Source organism: Trachypithecus francoisi, unplaced genomic scaffold (genome assembly GCF_009764315.1).
Source record: "Trachypithecus francoisi isolate TF-2019V2 unplaced genomic scaffold, Tfra_2.0 Lachesis_group1, whole genome shotgun sequence".
Lineage (NCBI taxonomy): Eukaryota > Metazoa > Chordata > Mammalia > Primates > Cercopithecidae > Trachypithecus > Trachypithecus francoisi.
Window position 1 is genome coordinate 90,890,200 of NW_022681454.1, and position 11,241 is coordinate 90,901,440.

At 40.0% G+C, this 11,241-nt stretch overlaps 1 pseudogene; it reads right to left on the reverse strand.

Moving 5' to 3' along the window:
* Nucleotides 1-4,962: 4,962 nt before the first annotated feature.
* On the reverse strand, nucleotides 4,963-6,169 carry LOC117084916 (annotated as a pseudogene).
* Between the last annotated feature and the right edge of the window lie 5,072 nt (nucleotides 6,170-11,241).

The window sequence follows — 11,241 nt, forward strand, 5'->3', positions numbered from 1 at the left end:
AAAAATCACAAGCATTCTTATACACCAGTAACAGACAAGCAGAGAGCCAAATCAGGAATGAACTTCCATTCACAATGGCTTCAAAGAGAATAAAATACCTAGGAATCCAACTTACAAGGGATGTCAAGGACCTCTTCAAGGAGAACTACAAACCACTGCTCAGTGAAATCAAAGAGGACACAAACAAATAGAAGAACATACCATGCTCATGGATAGGAAGAATCAATATCGTGAAAATGGCCATACTGCCCAAAGTTATTTATAGTTTCAATGCCATCCCCATCAAGCTACCAATGAGTTTCTTCACAGAATTGGAAAAAACTGCTTTAAAGTTCATATGGAACCAAAAAAGAGCCCGCATTGCCAAGACAATCCTAAGTCAAAAGGACAAAGCTGGAGGCGTCACACTACCTGACTTCAAACTATACTACAAGGCTACAGTAACCAAAACAGCATGGTACTGGTACCACAACAGAGATATAGACCAATGGAACAGAACAGAGTCCTCAGAAATAATACCACACACCTACAGCCATCTGATCTTTGACAAACCTGAGAGAAACAAGAAATGGGGAAAGGATTCCCTATTTAATAAATGGTTCTGGGAAAATTGGCTAGCCATAAGTAGAAAGCTGAAACTGGATCCTTTCCTTACTCCTTATACGAAGATTAATTCAAGATGGATTAGAGACTTAAATGTTAGACCTAATACTATAAAAACCCTAGAAGAAAATCTAGGTAGTACCATTCAGGACATAGGCATGGGCAAGGACTTCATGTCTAAAACACCAAAAGCAACAGCAGCAAAAGCCAAAATTGACAAATGGGATCTCATTAAACTAAAGAGCTTTTGCACAGCAAAAGAAACTACCATCAGAGTGAACAGGCAACCTGCAGAATGGGAGAAAATTTTTGCAACTACTCATCTGACAAAGGGCTAATATCCAGAATCTACAAAGAACTCAAACAAATATACAAGAAAAAAACAACAACCCCATCAAAAAGTGGGCAAAGGATATGAACAGACATTTCTCAAAAGAAGACATCCATACAGCCAACAGACACATGAAAAATGCTCATCACACTGGCCATCAGAGTAATGCAAATCAAAACCACAATGAGATACCATCTCACACCAGTTAGAATGGCAATCATTAAGAAGTCAGGAAACAACAGGTGTTGGAGAGGATGTGGAGAAATAGGAACACTTTTACACTGTTGGTGGGATTGTAATCTAGTTTAACCATTATGGAAAACAGTATGGCAATTCCTCAAGGATCTAGAACTAGATGTACCATATGACCCAGCCATCCCACTACTAGGTATATACCCAAAGGATTATAAATTACTCTACTACAAAGACATATGCACACGTATGTTTATTGCGGCACTATTCACAATAGCAAAGACTTGGAATCAACCCAAATGTCCATCTGTGACAGACTGGATTAAGAAAATGTGGCACATATACACCATGGAATACTATGCAGCCATAAAAAAGGATGAGTTTGCGTCCTTTGTAGGGACATGGATGCAGCTGGAAACCATCATTCTTAGCAAACTATCACAAGAAGAGAAAACCAAACACCGCATGTTCTCACTCATAGGTGGGAACTGAACAATGAGATCACTTGGACTCGGAAGGGGAACATCACACACTGGGGCCTATCATGGGGAGGCGGGAGGAGGGAGGAATTGCATTGGGGAGTTATACATGATATAAATGATGAATTGATGGGTGCTGACGAATTGATGGGTGCAGCACACCAACACGGCATAAGTATACATATGTAACAAACCTGCACGTTATGCACATGTACCCTAGAACTTAAAGTATAATAAAAAAAAATTAAAAAAAAAGAAAAAATAAAAGCCATATGTGACAGACCCACAACTAGCATCATCTAAATAGGGAAAAACTAAAATCCTTTCCTCTAAGATCTGGAACAGGACAAGGATACCCACTTTCACCGCTGCTAGTCAACATAATACTGGAAGTCCTAGCCATAGGATTCAGATCAGAGAAAGAAATAAAGGGCAATCAAACTGGATTGGAAGAAGTCAAATTATCCTTGTTTGCAGCTGATATAATCTTATATTTAGAAAAGCCCAAAGATTCCACAAAAAATCTGTTAGAGCTGATAAATAAATTCAGCAAAGTTGCAGGATACAAAATTAACATACAAAAATCAGTAGCAATTCTATATGCCCATAGTAAACAATATGAAAAAAACATTTAAAGGGCAATCCTATTTAGAATAGCCACACATGAAATTAAATGCCTAGGAATTCACTTAGCCAAAAAAGAGAAAGAGGATGAGAGATCACCAGGTTAATGGGAGCTTGCAGAGTTAGAAAGGAGTCATTGAAAACAAATATTTCCATTGGTTTTATGTTAGGCAGGCCTGCCTCATCCCAGCAGCTGTCTGCTGAGTGACGGGCAGTTCTGCTCACTCCTCAGCCTCCCCAAGTGCTGCTCTGGCTCTAGAAGAGGATGCAGTGGACACTCCAGGGCTCACCGTGGCCTTTACTATCTCAGAGCATGGCGGCAAGACTACCCATGGCCAATGAAAACCTATAAAATACTGATGAAATAAATTGAAGAGGACACACAAAAAATGGAAAGATATTTCATATTGATAGATTGGAAAAAACAATATTGTTAAAATGTCCATACTACCTGTAGCAGTCTACAGATTCAATGAAATTCCTATTAATGTACTGATGACATTCTTCACAGAAATACAAAGAAACAGTCCTTAAACCTACACGGAACTGCAAAAACCCAAAACAGCCAAAGCCATCCTAAGCAAAAGTAACAAAACTGGAGAAATCACAATACCTGACTTTAAATTATTATACAGAATTATTGTAACAAAACCAGCATGGTACTGGCATAAAAACCGGCACGTTAACTAATGGAACAGAATAGAGAACACAGAAACAAATACACACACCTACAGTGAAATCATTTTTGACAAAGGTGCCAAGAACATATACAGGGGAGAAGACAGTCTTTTTAATAAATGGTGCTAGGAAAGCTGGATATCCATATGCTGAAAAATAAACCTAGACCCCTAACTCTCTATATACACAAAAATCAAAATGGATTAAAGACTTAAATCTAGGACTTCAAGCTATGAAACTACTACAAGAAAATATTAGGGAAAATCTCTAGGACATTGGTTGGGGGAAAACTTCTTTAAGCAATACGCACAAGCATAGGCAACCAAAACACAATGGACAAATGGGATTGCATCAAGTTAAAAAGCTTCTGCACAGCAAAGGATATGATCACAAAGTGAAGAGACAACACACAGAATAGGAAAACATATTTGCAAACTGCTCCTCTGACAAAGGATTAATATCCAAGATATATATGGAGTTCAGACAACTGTATAGGAAAAAAATCTAATTAAAAATGGGAAAACTTGCCAGGCACGGTGGCTCACACCTGTAATCCCGCACTTTGGGAGGCTGAGGTGGCTGGATCACGAGGTCAGGAGTTCAAGACCAGCCTGGCCAACATGGTGAAACCTCATTTGTGCTAAAAATACAAAAATAAGCCTGGCATGGCAGCACACACCTGTAATCCCAGCTACTTGAGAGGCTGAGGCAGGATAATTGCTTGAATCAGGGAGGCAGAGGTTGTGGTGAGCTGAGATCGCACCATTGCACTGCAGCCTGGGTGGCAAGGCAAGACTCTGTCTCAAAAAAAAAAAAAAAAAAAAGGGGACAATTTTAAATAGACATTTCTCTAAAGAGACATACAGGCAAAAAGACATATGAAACATCACTGATCATCAGAGAAATGCAGGTCAAAACTACAGTGAGATATCATCTCATCCCAGCTAAAGTGACTTTTATCTAAAATACAGGCAATAACAATTGCCAGCAAGGATGTGGAGAAAAGGAAACCCTCGTATACTGTTAGTGGGATTGTAAATTAGTACAACCAGTATGAAGCACAGTTTGGAGGTTTCTCAAAAAAGCCAACCATACAGATAAGGTATGAGCCAGCAAAATCATCATATTTAAGAGATATCCATACACTCATATGTTTGTTGGCGCACTGTTAATAGACAAGATGTGGAAGCAACCTAAGGGTCCCTCAACAGATGAGTGGATAAAGAAAATGTGGTACATATGCACAACGTAGTACTATTTAGCCATAAAAACAGATTCTGTCATTTGCAACAACATAGTTGGAACTAGAGATCATTACGCTAAGTGAAATAAGCCAGGCACAGAAAGACAAACATTGCGTGTTCTCAGTTATTCCTGGTATCTGAAAATCAGAACATTTGAATTCCTGGAAATGGAGAGTAGAATGACGGTTACCAAAGGCTGGTAAGGGTGGTTGCGGGGCTGGGGCAAAGGAGGTGCAGACAGTTAATGGGTGAAAAAATAATAGAAAGATTGAATAATACTTTTTTTTTTTTTTTTTTTTAAGAAAGATGACAGCTTTTTACCAGGGAAGCAGGCGTGCACACGCGTGGACCGCGCTCCTCGGAGCTGACCAGGCCCTTGTCTTCTCCCGTTTGTCAGAGGTGAGTCCTGGTACCCGACGTAGGAACTTGGTGGCCGCTGGGGAGGCTCTGATAGTTTGGCCTCTGCTGCTTCCCGGCTCAGGGCTTGCTCCTCTCAAGTAACCTGCCGGACACCATGTGCCGTGAGAGCCCCTGAGGAGGGGAAGCGCTGACCCAGCCTCCTCATGGCACGCTGCCCTCCCGCGCTCGGCACTTCACCTACTTCCTGGCTTGCCGTAGTCAGTGTCAATATTTACTCCACTGATTGGCACATTCAGTTCTGAAGGAATGCAAACTGCGTGGGTGCTCTGGAGACACTGTTCGCACTGTTTGTAAAACCAGATAGCGTTTTAGACTAAATTCGTGTCCAAACTGACACGCACGGAACTGGCCCCAGCTGCAGCTCCTGGATCCATCAGGTGAGGGAGCAGCTCTACCGGAAGAGCCGGTAAGTCCTGGGCAGGCTCCCGTCCTTGCTCGACAGGACGGTCTGGATGTGCTCATAAGTAGGCAGGTTGGTCAAGTCGCCCAGGCGGCCACTGCCGGCTTCCGTTGGAGCATCTTAGAAGCAGATCTCTTCACGTCTTCCAGCTTCACGTTGCGGATGAGTGTGCACAGCTCCTGTGGCAGCTTTCTGGAGCGGTTGGCCAGCATCTGCCTCCCCACATCCTCGAAGACCACAGGCCTGGTCTCCAGGTTCATCATAAGCATGGACGTCAGCTGCGCCTGGGCTCGCTCCAGCTCCATCGCGTCCAGGGTTCCGCCCATTAAAATAAACCTCTTCGTGCTGATTTTTACCATTTCTCGAACATGTCTCGGGTGGGCGCTGGCATGGATGCACAGGAGGCCAGTATCTTCGTAGCTGAGGTGGTAGGAGGTCGCGTTATACATCCAGTGGTGCCTGCTGAGCACGTTGAGTAGAGCCTGGAGAATATGCCCTTGCCGAGGCCGCCAGCCGAGAAGGAGCCGCCTCTGCCCATCATCATGTTCAACACAGCGAAGGAATGAAGTCCTCCTCCAGGAAGGAGGCGCTCTCAAGTCCGACGATGGTGTGTGAGCTCGGGGATGGGGGTTGGGCCCAGGCTGACGTCTCTTTCTAGCTTGGCAATCCCCACAGCGTACTGGGCCACGGATCTGCCAACATCCACGGCCTCTGCGCTCCTCCAGGCCGCTGGACCCAGCCTCAGACTTCCGAGTAGCTGGGACTACAGGCGCGCTCCACTGCGTCTGGCTAATTTTTGTATTTGGAGTAGAGATGGGGTTTCACCATGTTGACCAGGCTGAGCTGGAACTCCTGACCTCAGATGATCTGCCCACCTCAGCCTCCCAAAGTGCTGGAATTACAGGCATGAGTCACCATGCCCAGCCTGAAATATATTTTAAGTGAATATAGAATTTTAGAGTTTGCCAGTTCTTTCAGCACTGTAAGGCTGTCATTGTGTTTTCTGGCTTCCATGGCTTATGATGAAAAGTTGGCCATTACCTTTATGGTTATTCCTTGAAGGTAATGAGTCTATAGTTGATTTTATAATTTTTCTTTGTCATCAGTTTTTCGTAAGTTTACTTTTGGAAAATGCATAGAATATGAAAAGATCATCGTGAATAAATTCTAGCTCAACTTCTTGTGTGGGGTCTGGCATTATTCTAATTTCTCTTATCTCCAAGGTAAAACCAAAATTGAATCTCAAACTGAAAGTTTTGGTTGTTTACAAGTGCCCCTACTATTTTGGTAATTCCTGAGTTCCAATTTTTGTCTTTCCAGCCAAATGAGTCTTTTGCTCTCTTTGCTTAACATTTTATCCTCTAATTAACTGTGTTTTGCTTATATTCACAATAACTTGCCCTGGGCATATGCAGTTTAAGAATCAGTAAATGACTCGAAATTGCTGGAAGACTATTAGGCTCCATTCTCTATACAGTAATTTTCTTTTCTCCAATATTTTGACTCCTCAAATCATGGTTGCTTTGGCAGCCTTGAGCTCCAATTTTTGTCTGCAAAACCCACAGAGACTGCCACAGGCTCTAGAATGTTGTTTTCTGTTTGACATTTATGTCCAGTGTAGTGAATGAGCAAATGCACCCAGAGGAAATGTAAATCTCACCTCAATGTGTTTCTTCTCTACAGAAACTGTGCCCATCAAGACCTGGCTGCCTTGATTGCTCTATAATATCTGCAAACAGGTTTTTGTTTGTTTGTTTTTTTAGACGGAGTCTCTCGCACTGTTACCCAGGCAGAAATGCAATGGCACCATCTCGGCTCACTGCAACCTCTGCCTCCCGGGTTCAAGGGATTCTCCTGCCTCAGCCTCCCAAGTAGCTGGGATTAAGGCGCCGGCCACCACACCCAGCTAATTTTGTATTTTTAGTAGAGTTAGGGTTTCTCCATGTTGGTCAGGCTGATCTTGAACTCCTGACCTCAGGTGATCTGCCTGCCTCAGCCTCCCAAAGTGCTGGGATTACAGGCATGAGCCACCATGCCCGGCTTGCAAACAGGTTTTTAAAACATTTTTTAGTCTTATTTTTACAGCTCCTGTTAGTAGGATTGTTAGTCTGATATATTCAGTCATAGAAGCAGAAATACCCATAGCAAAATTTAAAGGCCAAACAACATTTGGGTATCTGTGCGTGTGCGTGCACACACACACACACACACACACACACACACACACACTCTCCCTACATGAGTTAATTATGAAACATATGATATCATGGAATAGACTTTAAGGCAAATTTACTCATATTTAGATGGATACTCGGGATTTTTATGGAACTTAATTGCTAAATGTAAAGTGTAGAACTGAGAATGTCATGTCAAAGTCATCTATTACAGGAGTTGTATGCCCTACTTTTTAAAAATATTTGTTATTCCTCCTTGTGAATTTGCTTCATTCTTCCACTTTTTAATGCAAGCCATCTGTCTTTGTTTGTGTGGCTATAAAGTAATACATGATACTGATATATATATATATATAGCTTCATTTGACTTATTGTTCTTCCAGCTGGAAAGTTCAAGACTGGGCACTGGTGAGGGCCTCAGATCCTTCCACTCATGGTGGCAGAAGTCAAAGGGAAGCCAGCATATGCTGGTATCATATGGTGAGAGAGGAACAAGAGGGAGAGGAGGGAGGTGCCAGGCTCTTTTTAACAACCAACTTTCAGGAGAACTAATAGAGCAAGAACTCACTCACTACAAAAGGATAACAAAAACTAATTGAGCAAGAACTTGCTCTTTACCAAGAGGATGGCACCAAGACATTCATGAGGGATATGTCCCTATGACCCAAACTCCTTGCATTAGGACATATCTTCAACATTGGGGCTCAAATTTCACCATGAGATTTGGTAGGACAAACATCCAAAGTATAGCACCATCTAATTTCTGATTACTTATACGTTTACTTCGCCAAAAGTTGGAGGCAGATTTCAAGTCCATTGACCTTATGTCTACAATACCTATCTCCAGCTGATTGAATTGAGGTCTGTACTCATTTTTAAATAATGTTAACTCTTAATGCTGACAAGATGTACCAAGCAAGCTTCCTGACACTCCTAATTTAATTATCATCCATATTATCTTCATTGCTCTCTTGTTTCAATGGATGGATTGTGTCTGCTCCTGCCTAATCGCCAGTGCCTCCATCCCTTCTCAAACACTTAACTACGGTACTTCAACAGTTTTCTTTTTTCTCTACTTCATCAATTTTCCATCTCAATTGAATCATTTAAATGGGATATTTGACCTTATTTATGTGGTTAATAATTAATAATAACCATGTTTTTCTCATCTCGAAGAATAAGTAATATATAAATTTAAGAAACTTCAAACATCTTTTTACTTCTCCCTCTAGATACTGCATCCATTTATCTTGAAGTCTTTATGGCAATACTGCTGAAAGTATTGTCTATACATACATTCTCTCATTTTCTCTAGAATCTGCCTCATTTAGAATTTGCCCTGTCCAATTCATTGAAACTGCCCATGTCAAGGTCACCAATGATAGTCTCTAATTATTAATAAATGTGTTGATCGTTTAATTTGATCTATCAGTTGCACTTAATCATTCCTATTTGGAACCCTTTTTCACTTGCTCCGAAGACATTTCATTCACTAGTATCTCTCCTTTGATAATCCTGACCTTTTTTCTTAGTCTTTTGCTGTTTTTTTCTCGAATCCACAGTGAAATAGTGGTGTACACTGGAGCTAATCATTGGAATATTTTTATATTCACACTCATCATATGTAAACCCCAATCTTGTATCTTCAGATTTGTATTCTGAAGATGTCTACCTTCTACCTCTCCCTAATTCCCAGACTCACATATCCAAGTGCCTACTGACATTTCTACTGAAATATCTAATAAGCATCTCAGATTTAACAGATCCAAAAACCTACTTTTTACTTCTCCTTCAAAATGTTCTCTGTAGTTTTCCATAATTCCCTGTGTGAGTTAATTATTCTATTCTTGCACTTTCTCAGGCCAAAAGTTTGGTATTATTTATATTTCACTCTCTGCCACTATATCCAATCAAAAATAAAATCTTACTACCTCTAGTTTAGAAATATATTCAAAATTTGACTAGTTATTGCTACTCATGCTATCAATAATCTGGTCCAAACCACTACCATGTGTCTAAAGTATTGCAATAGTCTCTTAAGTGGTATCCCTATTATACTCTTGCAGTTCTCCAGTACATTCTCAGCAGAAAAACTGGGATGAGTTTATTATAATGTATGTCATATCATGTCTTAATTGTATTTGTCAACTTGGCTGGATTAAGGGATACCTAGACAGCTAGCAAAACATTATTTCTGGATGTTTCTGTGATGGAGTTTCTAGAAGAGATTAGCATTTGAAACAGTAGACTGAGCAAGAAAGATCCTAAACAATGTGTGTGGGCAAAATCCACTCTGTTGAGGGCCTGAATGGAACAATAAAAACTAAGAAAGGGTGAACTCTGTCTCTGTTTTTTGAGCTATGAAATCCATCTTCTCCTGCCCTTGGGCTTCAAAACTCAGGACTTACATCAGCATCCCCCACCTCTACCTCTCTTCAACCTCAGACTGGGAGACATGCCAGCTCCCCGGTTTCCTGTTATATAGGCCTTTGGACTTGAACTGAATTATACCACCAACTTTCTTATTTTATCAGCTTACAGGCAGCATATTATGGGACTTCTCTGCCTTCATAATCATGAAAGCCAATTCTCTTAATAAGTCTCCTCTTTGATAGATAGATAGATGTCAATCGATACATACGTAGATGAAAGTAAGAAAGAGAAAGAAAAAGAAAGAAAGAAAGAAAGAAAGAAGAAGAAAGAAAGAAAGAAGAAAGAAAAAAAGAAAGAAAGAAGAAAGAAAGAAAAAAGAAAGAAAGAAAGAAAAGAAAGAAAAAAAAAGAAAGAAAGAAAGAAAGAAAAGAAAGAAGAAAGAAAGAAAGAAAGAGAAAGAAAAAAAGAAAAGAAAGGAAGAGAGAAAGAGAGAGAGAAGGAAGGAAGGAAGGTTGGTTGGTTCTATTGGAGACTTCTGACTATTACACATAGAATTAGATTAAAGCCCAAGTCTTTACTACATTTTGTATCGTCTTGCTCCAAAAATATCTCTTCAACCTCATCAGCAACTATTCTTCCACTTATTTGGTGCATTATAGTAGCACTGCCTTCCTTGTTGTCTCTTGATTACATAACAAACATATTAACCTTAGGACCTATACACTTCTGTTCCTTCTGCCTAGAAATGCTCTTATCCAAATATCTGCATGCTGGCTTCCTTATTATCTTAATATATTTATTGACATCTTGTCAGTGAGACTCTCTGAATGCTCTGTAAAACTTCAGCACACTTGACAACTCATATTGCTCTTTCTGTTGATTTATTATTTCTATGACTATTAACTACAAAAACTTATATTCTCACGGTTGTTGGAAGTCTGCCATCAGGGTTCTAGAGTGGTTGTATGGTTCGATTCTGGTGTGGGTTTCTTCCTGGCTTACAGACAGTCCCTTTTTTGCTGTATGCTCACACAGCCGTGTCTTGGTTGATGCCTGTAGAAAGTGAGAAAGAGCTTTCCCTCTTCCTCTTCTTATAAGGCTGTAAGTCCTATAGGAGTGGGATCTGATCCTTATGACCTCCTTAAACCTTGATTATCTCTTAAAAGTTCTTTTTTAAAATAGATTAATATTGGAAGGTTGGGCTTCAACATATGAATTCAGTATACACTTCAGTTCATAATGATCATATATAGTGTATGTAAAAGTAAATCTATTTATCTTGATGATTTTTGCTTTCTTTCTATAATGTAAGCTACATGAAGTCTTAGACGTTTGTCTGTTTAATTCACTGCTGCATTCTCATTACTAAAAGTCGGCCTGGAACATAGAGTTCAAACATATGTATGCAAATGTGAACTGATACCAAATTACCAGAGCACAGTTTGGCAATATACATTGAAATCATTAAAAAAACTATATTCTCTCTTGGTAATTTCAGTGTTAGGTACTGATACTAAGGAAATAAGCATTTGCTTAGATACAGCATTCTTTTCTGAGAAACAAGATTGAAAATAACCTAGTAAGCCACATATAATGGATTAGTTCAATGTATTTTAACATTATATGGTAGGATATTATGTGCCAATTAAAAAGATTATGCTGAAGTATATTTAACATAATGGAATAATTATATATTATTATATAATATATGTAATTAAATATA